The following is a 20453-nucleotide window of genomic DNA, read 5'->3' on the forward strand; positions in this document are numbered from 1 at the left end:
ATACAGCGTTAGATTTCTTAGAATTACACCACACACATACACAAACACGCGCGTGTGCACACAAGTGCATATATAAATCTGAATAAGCTCTGTGGGGTTTACCAGTTTCAGTGACCTGCTTTTGTTCTTGTATATAATTATACAAGATGTCAACATTGTGGAGGCAGGGTGAACAGTACATGGGACCTCCCTGTACAATTTCTTTGCAATTTTCTTTGAATCTATAATTATTTTAAAATAAAATAATTGAAAAATAGGTATTTTACTAAGAAGTATAATAAACCTAGGAGGGAGAAGCGAAGTGATCATGAGGAAGTAAGTTGGTAAACATGTTTTTCGGAAAAATCTAAATAAGCATCAGTCATAATGAATCATTTATTGGAGTTAAAAGCAAAATAAAATAAAATAAACAGAAAAAATATAAGACCAGACAGGGTGATGAGGAAAAGCATTCTAAAATTCTCCCACTGTCTAAGAGGAGGATACAAAACCATGTGTTTGAAATATCTTTGTAATAAAACAGAATTGCTTCTAAAACAACCAATGGTGTTTTAATTTATATTAAAATCACATACTGAGCATCTGCTTTATCCGGAAATCTGCTAATTCCTATCATAATCCTGAAAGAAGGTGGTTTTGTCCTCTTTTCCTTGATGACGAAACAGGCCAAATGGGGTGGATAGCATATCAGAGGTCATAGCAGTAAGTGGCAAAGTCAGAACTTGAACCCACCTAAACCTATGTTCTTTTCACTCCACTATGCCTTCCTTGAATATTGAAATAAATTAATTTTCTAAATGGAATCCCTGCATTATTTTGAAGATGAAATATTTTTACCTTTTGTGGAATGAAATACGAATCATCTTCAAACTATGGGCAGAACAGAAAGTTTTCATATCTACCTTTTGCATTTCGTTTCATGGCCCAAACTAAGCGCAAAACTTAAACAGAAAACTTTCATATCTTCCCTTTTCCTTTATTAGCTCTAAAATGGCATTGTGAAGCTGTGTGTCCCAGGAGCTTATCTTTTTTTTTTTTTTTTTTCAGGCGAGGCAACCCTTGGTTGACCTCACAGATTGCAAGGACCTTGTCAGCTTACAATCCCTTATTTTTTATTTTTTACGCTTACAGCACCCAGTCTTCCTAGGTGGTCTCCCATCCAAGTACTAATCAGGCCCGACCCAGCTTAGCTTCCGAGATCAAATGGGATTGGGCTTGTTCAGGGTGACATGGCTGTAGACCCCAGGAGCCCATATTTCAATTAGTCTTGCTACCTGGAAGAATGAAGAGCATCAATTAACATTTAAATTTAGTGTTTATTCAGTAAACCAAGGAGTGTAGAAATAAAATTTTTGATCTTATCCTGTAGGGATGAGAAAAGGGAGATGACATTTTGAAAATCACAAGTCTGTTGAACTGTCGGTTAATTTTGCACGTGTACATCCTGTTGCTGATTCTCCTAATTTTAAAATGCTCTTGAATCTCAGGTATGTTAAGACACATTCTCACAAACACATGTTCACAGAGCATGCAGAACACGCGTGTGTGCGCGCGTGCACACACACACACACTCACACACATTGGTAATAAGTCTCTAGGAAAGAGGTGTTGGGGCTTAGTTGCTCATGTTTATTGACAGATTTGAATAAAAGAAACCTGAAGATTTGTCTCTGATCTGTCAGTTTTCTCTCCTTCTTTTATCCTAGAACCAATGACTAAAACTTTCTATTTTACAGGATAGAAAAGGAGGAATACTTTTATCTTACTTGAAACATTGTGCAGCAGAAACTTCTATTTACTGACTCATAAAAGATTTTATGCCTCATCTGTTGTACTTAGATCGACTGTAGCAAATGTACTAGAAAAAGATTTGAAATGTGTTGGCTCTTGAAGTTAGAATTATAATCAGGTGTATCAAACAATCTGAGTTTCCTTAATGTGTACCGATTTCTGCGTTGGCAGGAAGTATTGAAGTACACCCAAACAGAGCATTAAGTGAAATGTAGCCTCCAACTCTACAAATGTGTATGGTTGCCTACCCCTCCATGTGCAGACTTCAGAACGTGTGTGCCCAGCTCTTTCACAATAGTTTCATCTGATGACACAACAACAGCACCTGTCACTGACCGAACTCACACAGCCTTCTGTAAGAACGTCAAGGACATTCCGATCCCAGTGTTACCAGCTCTGTCACAGAGTAACTCAGAGACCTCCTAGTCTAGGCCTCAATTTCCTCATCCATAAAATCCTGTTCCGTTTCCCAGGAGATCTGAGAGGAAGACTAGGATCGAGAAACGGTGATGAAAAGCAGACTGCCTCCCAGAAATTCTTAGTGACAATAAATTAGGGCACCACTGATTCATTTTGTACCCTTTATGATGAGAAGATAGTAACTCCTTTAACAAGAAAAAGCCCAGAGGAAAGTACCAGAAAGAATTTGCCAACAGGCAGGCAATCTTGGCCATAATGCTCTGAATTCTTCATGGCCAGCCCCATTTTTGAGTCACTAAAGGTGACCCTTTGGAAAAACACTGACTTGAAAATGGGGCTGGGCATGAAAAATGAAGTGATAACTATATCACTTGTTTCTCAATATTTTGATTGGTGGAAGTTCACTAGATCAAAATAGTGATTATTTCTCTCACACGATGACCTTGAGAAGTCATCTAGCACATACATAGTCATGTAGCATAAAGGCATAGACTCTGAAACCTGACTGCCTGGCTCGAATCACATCTCAGCGCCATCATCTATCACTATGTCATACTGGTCAAGTTATTTCACTATCCTTTGCCTCAATTGCCCCGTCCGTAAGTAGATATAAACCTACTTCATGGTGTTGGGAGGATTAAATTAGTTAATTTATGTTAATTACACAGTATAGTGCCTAAACCGTACTAAGCACTACATATGTTCAAGTGTTATTAAGTATTATTACAAGCATTTTGTAAAACCACTGTAGGAAAATGAATCACGAGCTGTGAGTCCACCTGCAAAATGTATCTAGAACCTGACCACTTCTTACCTCCTCTGCTTCTGGTTCACCACTACCTCTTGCTAGTTCTATTGCTGGTGCCCTTGCTTCCCCTTTTGCCATCAACGGTCTCCATAGAGCAGCCGGAATTGTCATTCCGACCCCTAAGTCACATCACACCAGTCTTCTGTTCCGTATTCCGCATGGCCCGTTGTCTCGTGCAAAGTACAAGGCAGAGGCACAACCCCGTCTGCCGTCCAGCCTCATCTCCTGCCACGCTTCTCTCACCCTCTACTTCAGCTACTGGCCTCTTGGTCGTCCCCTTAACAGCTTAGCTTATTGCTACCCCAAACTTTTGGATTTTCTGTTTCCTTTGCCCGAAACCTTCTTCTAGACACCTGTGGGAAGAAAGGCTTCTCCTTCATTCAATCTTTATTCAGGTGTCATCTTGTCATCTTACCTGAGTGGGCTTCTCTGGCCACCCTTTCTGAAACATCTTTTTCTTTCCTGCTTGGTCAGCCCAGCCTTACATAGTATATGCTCATTGTTTGTTGGCATCCCTGTCTCTCCCCAACTAGCATAAAAAGGCCATGAGAGCAGGTATTTGATTTTATTCCTTGCTGTTTTACACACTCCTAATAGGGTACCTACATATAGTAGATGCTCAATAAATATGTGTTGAATAAATTAATAAACTGGAGTAGATAACATAGTAGTTTATATTTGACTGTGTAAGCTCTTTTATGTACACTATTTTATTGAATTCCACAAAGTAGGATTCAGAGGGAAGCAAATGTCTTTTCTTGCATTGACATCTATAAAGAATGTGTCAGATCCCAAAAAGATTTCTGTAGTGATGGAAAGCAGGTCATAGTCTTCATTTTGGTGATAGTTTAATGGGCATATGCATATAATAAAACATCTAATTTGTACTCTTTTAAATATGTACAATTTATTGTATGTAGCTTTATTTGGATAAAGATGTTTTGAAAAAAAATTTTTTTAGGTCATTTGCCCAAGATCACACAACATTTTTCTAGCAAAGTTTGACTAGAGCCTACATTGGTGGGCTTCTGACGTGCGCTTCCAGATCCTTCTGTCAGCCACTGTGGTGATGAATAAGGCTCAGGCATTTCACAGGAACAACCCCCAAATTACAATAACATTTAGGTACGTACTCCTCCGTGTTGAAAAGATAACTCTGATTTTACAGTTTGGAGCTGTTCTCTAGCACTTAAATAAAATCCCAACCCTTAAATTAAGTAAAAATCAAATAGCCAAATGGAATTGAGGGTGTACAGAACTTTTAGAGGAGCAAATTGAGAGATTTAAATGATTTGACCGAGGTCATCTAGAACAGCAGCTCGGCACAGGAATGAGAAACTGGCTAACCCTGTATTTTGTTTGTCAATGTAAAAGCCACATTTTCCTTCCTTTCTACTTATTTTTTGTCTTTCATTTTTTTAAGATACCGAAAATGATCCATTTCTCAAGTTCTTTGTGCGTGTTTTCTTTTTCTCTCCTGTGAATGAGACACTCTAAATGTCTTCTGGCACATTCAGACTCATGATTATGGGTTTTTTTTTTCTTTTTTCTTTTTGTTGTTGTTGTTGTTGTTGTTGTTTTTTTTAATTTACCATGTAAGAGAGGCACTGCTTATCAAAAACCATATCAACAGAACCGAGGTCATTAAATATATCAGCAAGATGCGTATGTCAGATTAAGTTAAGGCTGAAATGCCACCTATTGTGGTCAGATGGGCCACACTTTAATTAATAAATCTGTTCCTATCAAAGCAATTGCTCTCCTTGATCAATGTTTTCCATTCAGTGGTCTCATTTTTAAATGTTTTTCCAGCTGTGTATGACTGATACTGACTTAGTGCTTATTGACACAGAGAGATACAAATAGAGGTCAGCCTAACTCTCGAGTAGACAGAATAGAGCAAATGCACAAGTATTTTGTATTGCAAGGAAAGCACACTGTTTTTGAGTTCCTTAAAATTATTTGGGTATTTTGTTGTTGTGAATTATTACAGAATCTTTACCTTTTAACTTTAAATTTATTGGTTTATCACCTTTATTGCACTTATTGCCAACACCTTGGTCAAATAATTTATAATTACAATCTTTTAAAAAAATTATTTGTTATTATTTATGCCTATAGTACCTGGTCTTCCTAGGTGGTCTTTCATCCAAGTATTAACCAGGCCCAACCCGGCTTAGCTTCCGAGATCAGACGAGATCAGGCTTGTTCAGGGTGGCATGGCCGTAGACCATAGACCTTGGCTCCACTGGGGCGTGAATCCAGGAACTTCTGCATATAAAGCAGACATGCTAACGGCTAAGCTATGGAACCACATTTTATAATTACAATCTTAAGTACACTTGGATACCAACTACCATAGGATGTGTTTGGTGAATTCTTTCATGATAGTAATAATTATTCCTTGGTTTATCTATTATGAGTAATAGTGTGTATGCATATATGCATATATATAATACATGTTCATACAAAAATATATATCATATATACATACACACATATAAATTTTTTAAATCGAGACACCATTTCCCATTTTATTTGCAAGCATCACTAAGTGTTCTGAGGCAAGTCTATTCTGGCAGAGAGAAAGGAACAAATGGAAAATTCAAACTCCACTGTGATTTTCTCTTCATTTGCATCACGCCTCACATCTAAATAGACACTAGCATGTTTCCTTGAGCCTAGCTGTAAGAATTGAAATTTTTAGTTTGTCTTTGGAATTTGGAGACCAGATAGTTATCAGTAGGAAGTCGCTAATGAAAACCGATGCTTTTGTTTCTGGCCAAGTATACCACAAAGATCACGGATGTAACCTCCAACTTGTGCACAAAACACGCCTTATAAAACAAGAGACGTTGTTGAGGGTGGGTTAGTAACATCTGCATAGGAACGAGCTCTTGCTGGATTGCCAGGTATCACTGTAACCAAAAGTTGTTTGTGTCTGCAGAATTCTAAAAGAAAGATCCTGTGCAATTTTAACGTTTGTTACAATTTTCCATTAACATTGTAACGGTACCACAAAAATGTTTGGTAAAAAAGAAAAGAAATCTGAATCTTCTAAAAAATATTTCTATTTTTACGGATGGCATTTGAGCAAGCGTCTCATCTGACTTGCTTGTCAGTCTTCAGCAATCTTTTGGGACTATTTCGAGACTGGATTACCCAATGCTTTAGCCTAAGCTCCCCAGATTTTACCAAATCCCCTTGCAGCCACTGTCATGTTATGACAAAATGACTTGAAAGAGTTATCTGTAAGCACCGTCCCCAGTTTCCCTTCTATGGCTTCTTTTGAACCCATTCGTTCAGAACTTCAATCCCACCACTCCATAGAAACAGGTCTGGTCAAGGTCGCCGTGACATCCACGTTAATCAGCCCCATTGTGCTTGACTTGCCATCTCTTGACTCCCTAGACTACTCCCTGTCATTAAGACACGTACTTCTCTTGGCTTCTTGGACACCTCTGCTTCTCAGTTCTCTTCCTACCTCTCTGGCTGCTCCCCTCAGTCACCTTCGTTGGTTCCTTCTCATTTTCTCACCCATTAACATCGACCTCAGCCCCCAGGCCTCATCTGTTTTTTCTTTTTCTTTTTCCCTCATTTGTTCTTAACTGTACCAGCACCCTAGGTGATCTGATCTACTCCCATGGTGCAAAATGTCACCTGCATGAGTGTATTGGTTAACGTGGGCTGCCATAACAAAATACCATAAACTCTGTAACTTAAACCATGGAAATTGAATTTCTCATAGTTCTAGATGCTGGAAATCCAAGATCAGAGTGTCAGCCTGGTCGGGTTCTGGTGAAGCCTCTTTTCCTGGCTTGCAGATGTCCATCTTCTTGCTCTGTCCTCACATCTGTCCTTCCTTGGTGTGTGCCCATGAAGAGATAAAGAGGGCAAACTGTCTGCTGTCTGTTCTTATAAAGGCATTAATCCAATCATGATCTCGTCTAAGCCTAATCACCTCCCAAAGACCTCACCTCCAAATGCCATCACATCAGAAGTTAAGATTTCAGCATATGAGTTGGGGATGGGCACAAACATTCAGTCCATGATCATCTCAATGACTCCTCTATCTGGGACCTCGCCCCCTGAAGTCCAGATTAATATCTCAGATTAAACCTACTTGATATCTCACCCTTAGCAGGTCCAAAAATGAACTTCTAATTCTCCCTTACAAAATCTATTCCTCCCTGTTTCTTCCCCATCTCAGGCCATTGCGTTCCCATCCTGCCACTTGCTCATGCTAGACTTGACTCCTCGTTTGATCTTACCTCATATCCCATCTCTCAGGAAATCCTATTCACTCTACTTTCAAACTGTATCCAGAGATCTAACCGTTTCTCATCATCTCTAGCACTCTGCATAGGTCCACCCCGCCATAATCTCTCTCCTGGATTATTGCCTTAGGTTCCTGGGGTCCCCTGAATTTAGTCCTTGTCCTTCTATGGTCAGCTGTTAACAAAGCCATCCTGGGAAATATGTCACACCTCTGCTCATCATCTTCTGTTGGCTTCTCATCTCATCTTGAGTACAAGAGCCTGCGCAGTCTGGCCCCTTGCTGACTTTCTCATCTCACCTCACCCCCTTCACCCGCTCACTAATCTTTCTCCAAACGCACTAGCCCTTTGCTGTTCCTGAAACACACCAGGAATGCTCCTGCCTCAAGGAAACTTGCCATTCTCTCTCCCTTAATTGTTCCTCCCCCAGATATTTTCAAGCCCTGCTCCCACACTTCTTTCAAATATCTTATCAGCAGGACATCCAACACTGTGAATAAAATAGCATTCCACCCACTCCCACCCCATGCTGTCTACCCCCCACACCCTGCTTTATTTTCCTCCCTATTACTTGGCACACTCTTACACTTATTTTTTGTCTATGAGTTTATTGTCTATTGTACATCAGTAGAAGCTAAGATCTCCGAGTTTCCTGTGTAGCACCTGCATGTACTCAATACACACTTCTAAAATGAATGAAATCCACCTTTTACGGTACTAATTCTGCATAAGTGAATGCGGTGCTGCTGCTCTGTAAATCAAACAGCCCTGAGTTTCATCAACGTTTCTCTATTCCTAAAGCTTTCATTTAAGGATCAAAATAACAGTTCAATCTGCTTTGCTTTTCGTTGTTTTAACTTGCATAAGTACACCGTGTAGGTTGAATTACTTGTCCTGTGGAAAACGGACATGGTCTATTATTCTCCCTTTATTATGCTTATTATAGAGCATAATGTTTATCTATCAGCTCGATTACTCTTACAGAAGGAAGTCAAGAGGTTGCACAGATGCCTGTGAGTGACAGTCACTTGGGGTGAGTCTTGTTTCCCCAGGTTTCTTCCAGCTCAGGATAGCTGCCCAGCTTGTTCAGTGCGATCTCTGATGGGGACACCAAGACAACAACTTTGCCTGATTTATGCCTTAGCATATAACGCCGGTAGAGTGCTTGTTGCTTCTTTCCCAGTGCTTTGAGTGGGAATGCTGACAACTGTTATTTTTAACTTGAGGCATTCAGAGGGGACTCCTACCTATGAAGTGAGAAGGGGAGAAAGGTTGCTATGGGTGGTGTCTTACAGGCAGTGATGGAGCAGGCTGGGCGACATGGGTCTGAGCAGGGGCACATTGTCACTGAGGTCCCGCCCCACCCACCGCTCCCACACATTGGCCACCTTCACACATTTGCTCTTTATTGTGATCGCATGGCTGAGAATAGAAGCTACTCTTGAAAGGCAGCACTGAAACTTGAAAGAGAAACGAGGTGGAGGCAGTCGCCATGTGTGACATGTCTCAAATGCTGCTTCAGAAAGTGCCAGAGGGGAACAGAAGGTAAAGGTCTAATAAAAAGTCTTTCTGGGTCTTTTGAGGGCAGAGTGGAAAGTTCAGTTAGTCAAGTCCTGCCCTGGAGATTTAAGTCGTGGGAACCAGCGCCCCAGAGCCAGCCCTTCCTTCGAGTCCCTGTGTGCTGGAGGCTGGGCAGTCGGGGAGAGACTGCGGCCGGATCACGTGTGACCCTCCTGTGCCTGAAATCCACTAGCCGCAACTCTCTCTTTTTCTCACTTGATCTTAAAGCAAGAAATGGCTTATGAGGACATGCCTTACAAAAACTTTGTAAAAGCCCACTGGTGGAGACCAGGACAAATGCCACCAAATGACCTAGCTCAGAACAATTGACCAACAGAGCAGTCTCAACCACCACTCTCTTTCCCCTCCTGCTCACTCACCCTTGCATACACAACTGTGATCTCGAGTACCCATCCCGGGCCTTAGAGAATTGGGGTGCTTTACTTATCCTATCTCTCTGATTCTCCCAGACAATAGCTGTCTTGGGGATTTTATTCTTGTAGCCAAGGATGAAAGAAGGACATTCCTGTTTTCTCTGCAGGGGCAGGGTGTGTAGAGGGGCAAAGACAGGAAACATAGAGGCTTCCAGAAGATCCACACCCCCTGGCATGGGCCCGAGGACACAGGAAAAGTGATACTGGAGCAGCAGGGAAGACAGGGAAGGGGAGTGGGCAGCAAGCCAGGGACAAACCTTGGAGCAGACTCACCCTGCCTCACTTTCTGTCACTGCCCATCAGGCTGGAGTCTGGCTAGATGTGCTTGGGAGTGTCCACTTGGCAGCTGTGGCCTGCCATGGCAGGGGCAACTTTAGTAACAGCCCCAGGAGAGTCTACGGAAAGCTCTGAGGAATCAGAATAGTAAGCATGTAATTGTAGTAGAAAAGATTTCAAATTTAAATAGTACCAGAAGCTGTATATAAAATGTGGAGACACTAGAAGCAACCCAGCATGACTTGGCCTTTCCCACTAACGTAAAACCAAAAATAAAGTAACCAAATCTCTGGAGAAGTAGCAGACGCTAAGGTAGCAGCCTCCATCGGGATTACTCAAAAATAGACGTAAAATCACCTGTTGATAGAATGATCATCACACCAGCTTGACTACAAGGGGCAAAGAAGGTTCTATTTCTAGAACTGACATCAATGTTCGAGAAACCGTCTTCATCTTTCTGTGTGACACGCAAGCCCGCCTGGGGCAAGAGCACACAGACTCATCTACCGTCTGTCTAAATATTTTTAAAGCTATAAATCAAGCTGACAAACTGTTAGATAAAATATGTTCTATCCTCATCCTTTGAGAAATATACCTTTATAAAACGACCTAGAAAGCTAGTTTTGATTTTAGAATTCACAAAACTTCTCACTGAGTTCTGTGCCGGATCAGGAGACGAAGAAGGTCCCCCCTCTCAGCTCCAACCTGCCGGAGCAAGCGTCCCCCACACACCCTGCAAACAGCCATGCCTTGTCACCCCTCAATACTTAGGGTGCATGCATTGTGGGGGCTGGGGCCCTGAAGCGTAGTACCTGGGACAGGGTCCCCTTTGCCACGTTCTTCAATCGCACAATTTGGCCCTTCTTCCATTGAGACTATACACATGCATCTCCATCAAATCAAATCGCAGACATTAAGGGAAGCCGATCGTTCCTATGAGAGCTTGATAGATCAGGGTATTTTGTTTTGGGGGTCACATAAGAGATACAGCAAGTCTATCTTTTTAAGAGCTTTGAAGTGAAGGCCACTGAGATGTGAATTTCTCTAACTGCCCACACCCTCTTTCTCACCACTGTCTGAAAAAGTCCTGAGCCTCCCACTCAGACACCTAAGAAGCTGAGAGAAAACCGCCCAGGGGAGCAACGTCTGGTCAGCGTGTGCCTCACCCTCCCCGTTGGCCACCTTTCCCTTTATGGCCTTCTCCGTGGAGGAACAAAAAAGGCAAAAAGTAAAATTTGAGTGTTCCGGAAGTATCCCTCAATGGCTGTCTACGGCCGGAGTGTTACCCATCGACCTGAGGCACTCCCCTTTGGGGGCTCTGTGATTGAGTGAGTTCACTTCTGGTCCTTAGCGTGTCAAAGGCCAGTTGTTCACAGACTGATGGTCGTTTCCCCAAAAAATATTTCCCTGAGGTGCTAGAGAGTAGATGAGTTTTATGAGAGTCACAGACTGACAAGGACTGGAATTGCTGGGGACAAGAGCCCGCCTGCAGAGGGCAGAGTACAGAGAAAGGAGACCAACACGGCTCCCGGAAATGAGGGCGAGAAAAGGCAAGATGGGGGAAGAGTTGCACCAATGGGCAAGGCTCTTCGGGGTCCAAGCGCCCCACATTTACTAGTCTTTAAACATGTTCTTGAAAAAGTAGAGAGGCTGTCCTACAAAATGGAATCCCACAGATAGATGTGGATCTACTGACACTTATTTGCAATGTTTATCATCAAGGATGGCTTTTATTTTTTTGTCACTAGTATGACCTGTGGGGTAAAAGTATTAAAGCACAGCTGTTCCCATTTATCCTGAAAGTTTCTTTCCTCTGGGAATTCTTGCTGATCCCGAGGTTTATTTATCAAAGGAGAAAAGAAGTCCATGTTATGGACACCTCGTTCCGTTTGTCTCCCCCACCGCCGGCTTGAGGACCAAACAGGTTGTACCTTTTCAAGCAGAGTAATTTTCACTTAACAGTAAAAAAATAAAAAAATTTTTGAACGATAAAATTTATAACACTATATGTTGGTGTGTTTCTTAAAATCTCCATGTAAATTTTATAAAAATAAGCATTTCATACTGAAAACTTTTATAAAAGTGTATTCATCATAATTACTGATTATTATTTGTAAAATACTGATAATTTAGCAGAGAGAAAAACTAAATTTCAGATTAACTGATATCTCACTAATATCTATAATCTCTTTCTAAATCTGCTAATCAGTATGATGGAAGAAAATTCAGGATATATAACCTCCTCATTGGGTTGGTTAGAGACTTTTTTTAATTTATAAAGGTCAATTGCTTTTTTTCTGGAAACAAGATCATTATACTTTTATGCTTTTGTTCTTATCTTTAAGAAAATCTCATTCTTCCTTTCATGGCCTTTACTCTTTGCTTTGTTTTATAGAATTTCTACACCCACTGTTTAATCAGAAGCCAAGGAAAACTTCCAAATTTCCATAACTACATCCACGTTTTTAAGCTCCTGGGTCAGATCTGGATGTTCTATGGAAGGGATGTTATTTAGACAGTATTATTTTGACATTCTTTCTTTAAAAATGCTTTATTCTTTAATTTTTTGAGTAGAAAAAGTACAGAAAGCATAACAATATAATAGACATTGCTGAAATTAAGCAGATATTTGCATCTGTTTAACACCTGAGAGGCAGCGAAGCACAGTGGTTAAGATCATTAGCTGGCGAGTCACACAAACCACTTCTTTTTGCCTCAGCATTCCTCATCCAGAAAATGGGGGGTAATTATAGTAGTGACTGCAGAAAGAAGATTAAATTAGTTAATATCTGGAAGGGGTTTAGATCAATGCCTGGCACTTAGCAAGTGCTATGTAAGTTGTCAAATTTTAAACAGAAAATTATGTTTCTACAATTGCTTTGGGCCTCTTACATTTTTAAAAAATAAAATTTTGTAAAGCCCTATCTCTTTTCTTTCCCAGAGCTAACCACATGCTGACGTTGGAGGGTATAATTGCCATGTAAATGTTGGTGGTTCTACTATATTTGTTGTATTCGTAAACAATATATATTACTGTCTTGTGTGTTATAACGATTCATGTAAATGGGATCATACTGCATGCATCTTTTTGTAAGTTTCTATGTTCACTTGACTTTCGTGTTTGAGATTTATCCAGATTGATTGATGTGGTTCTACTTCATTCATTTTAACTGCTGTTTACTATTCCATTACATGAATAAGCCACTGGGAACAACTCAATGAGAAATGATGCTGCAGTGAGCATCCTGGAACAAGGACCTGCACATGAGGTTTTTATCTGGGATGGATAATTTAAAAGAAGTAGCTGGGTTATGAGATGCACATCTTCAGCATTATCAGGTATCCCAAAGTGATTGTGTGAATTTACACTCTCACCAGCAATGAGTAACAGACTCCATTTTCCTAGTGATCTCACTAATATTTGAGGTTATTAGATTTACTGACTTTTGCCTATCTGATGGGTATAAAATAGGATGCCAATGTTTCCATTTTAATTACTAGTGAGGTTGGGCATTTTAATGTTTATTGGCTGCCGAGGTTTCTTCCTCTATGAGTTACCTATTTATATCCGTTTTCAATTATTGCCCATTTTTATTTTCTTATTGATTTATAAAGATTCTTTAAATATTCTCAACACTAATCCTTGATAGAGTACGTGAGCTGTAAACTTCTTCTCTCCAACTGTGGTTTGTCTTGTTACTGAACATTTTTCCAAGGATTCGTACCACCACTTCTGTCAAACATCCAGCTTTCATAAAACCCATGTTCTTTTCTAGGCTCTCTATTTCGCTCCATAGTGCTACTTATTCTATCCATTTGTCAAGCCCACATTTTTAAAATCGTGTTGATATTCGTTAGAGCAAGCACTTCCTCTTACTGTTGTTCTTCAGAATTTTCCATATTGTTGTTATAAGCGGTATATTTTTATTAAACTGTATTCTCTAATTTTTTTTCTAGTATTTGGGGTTGCTGTTGATTCTATATATTGATTTTATATCATTCAGTCATATTAATCTTTATTAGTTCTAATGAAGTGTGTGTCTGCAGGTTTCCTTGAATTCTCTGTTATATCATGGGACAATAATCACTGTTTTGATTATCCCTTCTAATCCATATGCCTTTTATTTTATTTTTTTTTTCATGTATTAACTGTGTTAGCCAGGACTTTAGGTGCAACAATAGCAAAAATTCTGAGTTTAAGGAGAATAATTCTAATGTTTCATCATTGAACATTATGCTCGTTTGAGAGTTCTGATGGATTCCTTTCATTAAGTTAAGAACGTTCTCTTTCATTCTTAAATTATTGGGGTTTTTTAAAATTATGAAATGTGTTTTGGATTTTTCATAACATTTTTCTGACATTATCAAAATTATTGTATAGTTTCTCTTATTGCAGAATGTATTGGGACTAGACTTTCTAGTGTTGAACTATCCTTGCATTCCTGAGATAAACTCTTCTTGTCATGATGTATTCTTTTATGCATTGCTAGATTTGCCTTACTAATATTTTATTTAGGGGTTTGCATTTAAATTTGAAGTCCTTCCTTCTTCTACTTTTCTAATAGCCTTATAAAATGAGTTCATATTGCAATGCTTCATCTAACTGACATTTCACCTTAAGTGTAAGAAAGAATTCACTTACAGTTGTAGTATACCCACATCAGTTATAGTATTTCTCACAGCATCGTCTTATAATTTTTTCTGCCTTAGTTGTCGAGTAACGTTTAGGACTAAATTATTGACTCGGTTGAGGTTGCTGCAAGTTCTGTAGTGACCTTGCATTATAGTTTCCTCACAAATAAGTCTCTAACTATCCACATAAAAGGGCAGCAAGACTCATTAGGATGAATAGGATCACAGCACCAGAAATCAGCAAATCAGCAGCTTTGGCATTCAGCACAGCTTGAATTTCAGAAGTCCTCAACAGATTTTATCAAGGCTTTTTTTCTTTTTCTTTTAATTTTTTTTTTTGGAAATACCTTGGGGTGCTTACTTTGATGGTATTATCACTTTTACTTGATAAAACCAAAGTTCAGACCCCTATAAATGAATAATGAACTTTCATATTGAAATTATGTTTCTAACTTTGCGTTTTGATTTTTAAAGAGGTCCCTCAAAACCGAATAAGCTTCAGGCCCCACAAAACCTGGATCTATCACTGCCATCAAGATGATTAATTAATTTTTTAAAGCTCTAGTCCCTTTCTAGTTCATAATATACTTTGTCGCTTAACAAAATATTTTTTTCTCATTGCTACATTCTTTTAGAATTCCTTTTAAAAACAATGCAGTGTTCCAATGAATAGGTTTATTAAATGAATTGATTTATTAAATGAACCCCCTAATATTTAGTCCCCCATATGATTCTTATAAATGATGCTTTATTGAGCTTCCTAGTAAGCAGATCTTCGTGCATAATGTGTAGAATTAGAACTATTGGCTCGAACCATATGTATATTTGGGGAGATTTTGACACATATTGACAAATAGCCCTTTGGAGAAATGGTATCAATTTACTTTCCCAACAATGGTATGTGAGAGAAGTCATTTTCCCAACCCTTGTCAGCACTGTATATTTTATTGTAAAAACATTTGCCAATTTCATAGGTGTAAAAAGCTATCTTATTATTTTAATATTTATGTTTTTCTTATTAACTTGAAAACTGTTCATTGCCACCAGAAAGTACTGTAAGAGCTCTTTATATTTTTAAAGCATTAACCATATGCCATAGTTGTAATGCAAATATTGATTTACATAATCTTACATTAGATTTAGAGAAACTGAGGAATTTAGGTCATTTGGAATCATCACCATCATCTGCCTACAGAAAATGCCATTTAGGGGAAATCGTAGAAGGCATCCCAGAAGGCCAGCATACATCATATTAACTTGGCTGCATTACAGGGAGAATTGAATTCATTTCAACAAAAATGTATTTGCGCATCTACTCTGTGCCCAACACTCTACTATATATTACCATCCGATGAATACAACTGATCATAATGCAGAATTAAAAGCCATGCTTGCAATTTTAATAAAACACAACATAGTAAGCACACATGTGAGAAAAATTAATTCCTCAAATCTTAATGGAAAAATGATGAAGAAGTAGTAGGGGAAGATCGCTCAGAGGGGGTACTGTGGGTGCCAAGCAAAAAAGTGGTGGGAAGCCACCCGAGCCAGTGGCACAGTGTGGAGCGTGGATGTGCATGGTAAGTTCACAGAGCAGCAAGAAATCCAGTACAACTACAGTGCAACTACAGGAAGGAGGCAGGTATAGGAGGTTGGGTTCTGTATAAGACCATTTGGGCCGCTATAGCAAATGACCATAGACTGGGCATCTTAAACAACAACCTACTTCACATAGTTCCAGAGGCCGTGAAGTTCAGCATCAAGGTGCCAGGAGAGCTGGCATCTGGGGAGAGCCCGCTTCTTTGTTTGCAGATGGCCATCTTCTGGTCACATCTTACATGACAGAGATTAGAGAGAAGAAGCAAGCTCTCTGGGTCTCTTATAAGAACACCAATCCATCACAGGGGCTCCACTGTGATGACCAATTACCTCCCAGGGTCGCACCTCCAAATACCACCACATCAGAATTTAAACGAATTTTGGAGGAACGGAAATATTTAGTCCACAGCAAGGTCACACTGTGAAAATCTTTGCATGCCATATTAAGATAAAGAATGTTTTAGAAGATGCCCCACATTCTGGAACCGATTTCTGAGATTCAAAAGATTTATGAGGCTGTGTGCTACAAGTGTGACCTGCCAAGTGCACTTTGTTTTTTTGTAAAACTGTGACCAGGGGTTCTTGGTGAAAAATGCACGTTGCCTCTGCAGAGCCAGCCATTGGAGTGGAAGGAACTTCGAGTGTTCAGGCTTCTCAGGAGGGCGCCAGGTGCAGTGAGGTTCATTTCGAAGCCTTTTCTTTCAGAACTTTGTGCCTTCCCTGTTCCCCGCAGCTCGGGTGTGGTTTCTAACCCTGCGTCAGCGTTTCCTTCCGTTGTCTTAAAGACGGGAATCTCTGTTCCCAGTTGTCCCCATCCTGTCTCAACTTCTTCAAGCAGATTATCAGGGGAAAGTGTGAGGACAGCTAAGCCTGTCAGGAGATGAAGGTTGGAGGAGATGGATGTGGCTAAATGCAGAGATTCAGAGGCCATATGCCTAAAGGGAGAGATCCTGATGATAACCTAAAAATAAAAAGGCCCTTCAATGTCAGGGGCAAACAAGTGTTTATTTGAGATTAAGAAGAATAGCTATTCTGAAATCGTTAATTGAGGCAGAAACCCAAATAATGTTCTGACTAGGAGACAAAAGCAGTGGGTATTTATGAGAAAGGGAAGGGGATGAATTACATCAGAAAAAGGAGGCATTTCTGTTGGTGCAGCTAATACGACATAGTGATGTTAATTCCAAACATTGTTTTCAGTTTTCAGTTCAGTAATCATAATAACTGCTTTCTTGTTATCTTTGCAAACGTTTCTTTGAGACAGTGTTACCCTAGTTCCAGTCCAAAGGTCATTTTGCCCTGTTTTTTTAACATTCCAAGAGTTAAGGTATTAGACACGCAAGGCAGTTAGTTCCTCTGGCATGGCAGCTCCGGCTCCATTTTGAAGTTTATAGTATTGTTTACAGTGGTTTCTGCGGATGGATAGAATTGGACATATAAATTAGTTAAGCCATTTACTAGCTATGACTTCAGGCAGGTCACTGAGACCCTCTGAGCTTCCTTTTCCCAGTCTGTGAAATGGGGCCATCATACTGACCTGGCAAGAAATGCCGTGCTGATTAAATGGAATACAGTAAATCCACACTTAACGGTGTTCATAGGTTCTGCAACTTTAAGCGAAACGATGTATAAGGAAACTAGTTTCACCATAGGATAATTGATATTCGCAAGAGTTCAGTTCCTAGGGCATCTCATCAGCGTTTTAACGGAACGACATTGTTCAAGGACCTGCTGTACACGCGTGCCGTTTCTGACACATAGCAGACATCCCACGAATGCATTTCCCTGTCCTCTTGCCTTCTTCATAAAAAGGGAGTTTATGATCCAAAGTCCTTCAGACTTCCTCTGTGAATCTGGAGCAGCCATCACGAACTCTCTCATCACTGTGCCAATAAAATGCCGTCGTATATTAAGAGAATTCCTTCGGAGTTTAAGCATTTCGAAATACCTTTCCTGAATTGAGAAAGCAAACTGAATCGAGTGTAAAAAGACTATTCCCTATTTGTAAAGGGATTTTTCCCATTCTTTCCGGGTTTTCATGGTCTGTAACTAGACTTGTGTACCCAGCTGGCAGCTGCACCAGCCAGACCCTGAGGTAACCTTAGTTTAGGCCCAATTTTTCTTTTTTTTTTTTTTTCACTCAGAGCCTACAAATTCTATTTCAAGCACACACACGTACAGAATGCAGATGTGGGAATGAAAACCAGGCTCTTTGGGGGAGTGAGGCCATGACATGTGACTGTAGTGTGGCCATAAGTGGCCCCTCGGCCGGGGCCTCACCCAGGCATGGTTAGGACCTCAAGAGTGGTTTGGCTTTTTGATATGGCATTAGCAATCACATGGGACAGTCACCACATCTGCCGTTTCGGGCGAAAACATCACACGATCTGTGATTGGACAGGCTTGCAAATTTTTTTCTGTACTCTGAGGAATGTGTAACAGCATGAATATTCTGGAAAACTAGCTCCCTGAAGAAGCTGAGGATCAAAACTGTGATGGGCAGAGAGAAGCTGAGCTGCTTATGCTCAGTGCAAAAGAACTGACTACTCCAGTCAAGGAAACATCCACTTCGGGATGTAGTTCTCATGTGTATATAAGGCAGAGACGAGATTACTAAGCTGTTTACACCGTGTAGCCAAAATTCTTACAGTTTAGGTAGACCCCAAGTGAACATTCCTTCTGGATGACCAATAAATATGTAAATCATTCATTCATGCAACAAATATTTACTGGGAACCTACTACGTAACAGGTCGTATCATGGGCACTTAAGGACACTTTGGTGAACAACAGAAAAATGAAAAAGGTTTAAGTATACTCCCGACTTCCTGAAGGTTACATTTTAAAGGGAGAGACTGGCAGTCAACACTAACAATAGTTAAAATATGAATTATGCTATATAGTGAAAAACGCTGAGGAACAGAAATGAAGCAGGGATGGGAATAGGAACTATTAGGGAGAATGGGAGCTGAAATCATGGACGAGGTGGTTGGGAAAGGCCCTGCTGACTTTCACAAATACCCAACTGATTGATGGTTTGGAAGGATGCAAACCTAGATCGAAAGTATTTCCTCCCAGATTCTCGAGACTGTTTCTCCATCGTCTTTGGTTTCTGGGCTGCTGTTGAGAAAGCTAATGCCTTTGGACTCCTGCTCCTTCCTTGGTGACTTTCCTCCGCCCTCGGGGATGTCATGGGAACCTCCGCCTTCTGGAACGGCTCAGTGACAAGCTTGAGTGTGTTGAGTGCTTCGTGAAACATTTTTAATCTCCAATCTCATATCCTTCAGGTTTTTTTGGGGGGCGGGGGGTGGATTTTTTTTACGATACTTTTTGTAAAAGAAATCTCTTTTCCTCATCTCTTTTTACTCAGATCTCCATTATTAGGTATCGGGCCGCTCTGAGGTAACTCTCTATTGTTCTTGTTGGTTTTCATCCTCTTCCCATTTGTCTTTTTTACTCTACTTGCAGAGGTTTGAGCAACTCTTTCTTCACTGAATTTTTAATTTCTGCTCTCATGGTACCCAGACCTCTCTCTTGCTCTCCAGATAGTCCTCTTTGCTTAGATTGTCTTATCTTTTCTGAGTTTGTTTTCTGTTTATTTTGGTCTTTTCTTTCATGTTAGAGGCTCATGTTAGAAATATCTGTTAATCCTGGGTGGTCTGTTAACGTATGAATGATGCTTGGATGTACTAATGGGACGCTTTTACCTAAGGGCCAGTCTGCTTATCAACGTGCTTGACAGACAGAACCTAAACAATTACCCTCTAAAATCTGTTGGTCTCTTCTCATAGGCCAGTCAGCTTTCTTAGAGGGATCCCTCCAGTTTCCTGACTGAGATGTCAGCCCTTTGCCAGAATTCTGTCAGGGGGGAGCTCTCGCCCATGCTCCCCTATACCAGGTGAACAGAATCCTGTATGTTGGCTCAACCTCTTCAGTTTTCTTCTGTGGATACAGGGAGTCACTAAGCTGAGTGGGATGGTAAGGGAAATGTGGGTAGGCTGCTGTGCCGTTTAAAAAAAAAACAAACAAAAAAACCCAAAAAAACAGAAGGTTCTATCAGGCCTCATGCTGTCTACTCACTCTGCATTCCTGCCTTCAAAGGGTCTGCCTCACTGCCTGAGCGTCCCTGGCCGTGCACGTTTTATGTGGAGCTGTCTCCTTGAAGACCTAGGTGTCAGCTTTCTTTGGTCTGCCATTGTGTCCTCTCTCATCCCCTTAATTCTTTAATTTACACGTTTTTATTCTTCGTTGTCATTTTAATGGGATTTCAGGGAGAGATAGAGATAAATTTGTCACATTAACTGCCATGTTTAACCAGAAGTCATATTTTATTCTCTTTTAAGTCTCTCCTGCCAAAGATAACTTCAGTGGTAGTAGTCCCCCCTCAACAGGTTCTCACCAGAAATAGGATTCAGATCAAAGGTCAGGATCGTCAACACCCCATTTCCATTATCCATTTCTGAATGACAAATGATCCTAAACATAGTGACTTAAAACAACCAATTATTTTTTTGCTTATGATTCTGCAATTTGGGAAGGGCCTGGAGAGGGGGTATGTCGTTTCTGTTCCATGTGGCATCAGCCCGGGCAGTTCATCTGGGGCTGGAGGTACCCCCTGCAAAGACGGCTCACCCTCACGACTGGCCAGTAGTCCTGG

General features: G+C 40.4%; 1 protein-coding gene and 2 pseudogenes across 1 annotated transcript in view; 1 reads left to right on the plus strand and 2 right to left on the minus strand.

Annotated features, from left to right (window-relative positions):
• KIAA1217 (KIAA1217 ortholog) overlaps positions 1-20453 on the plus strand; it is a 267905-nt gene that overhangs the window by 148998 nt on the left and 98454 nt on the right.
• LOC120614793 (uncharacterized) lies at positions 1123-1241 on the minus strand (annotated as a pseudogene).
• LOC120614727 (uncharacterized) lies at positions 5132-5250 on the minus strand (annotated as a pseudogene).

The sequence above is a fragment of the Pteropus medius genome, unplaced genomic scaffold (assembly GCF_902729225.1).
Source record: "Pteropus medius unplaced genomic scaffold, Ma_sr-lr_union100, whole genome shotgun sequence".
Classification (NCBI taxonomy): Eukaryota; Metazoa; Chordata; class Mammalia; order Chiroptera; family Pteropodidae; genus Pteropus; species Pteropus medius.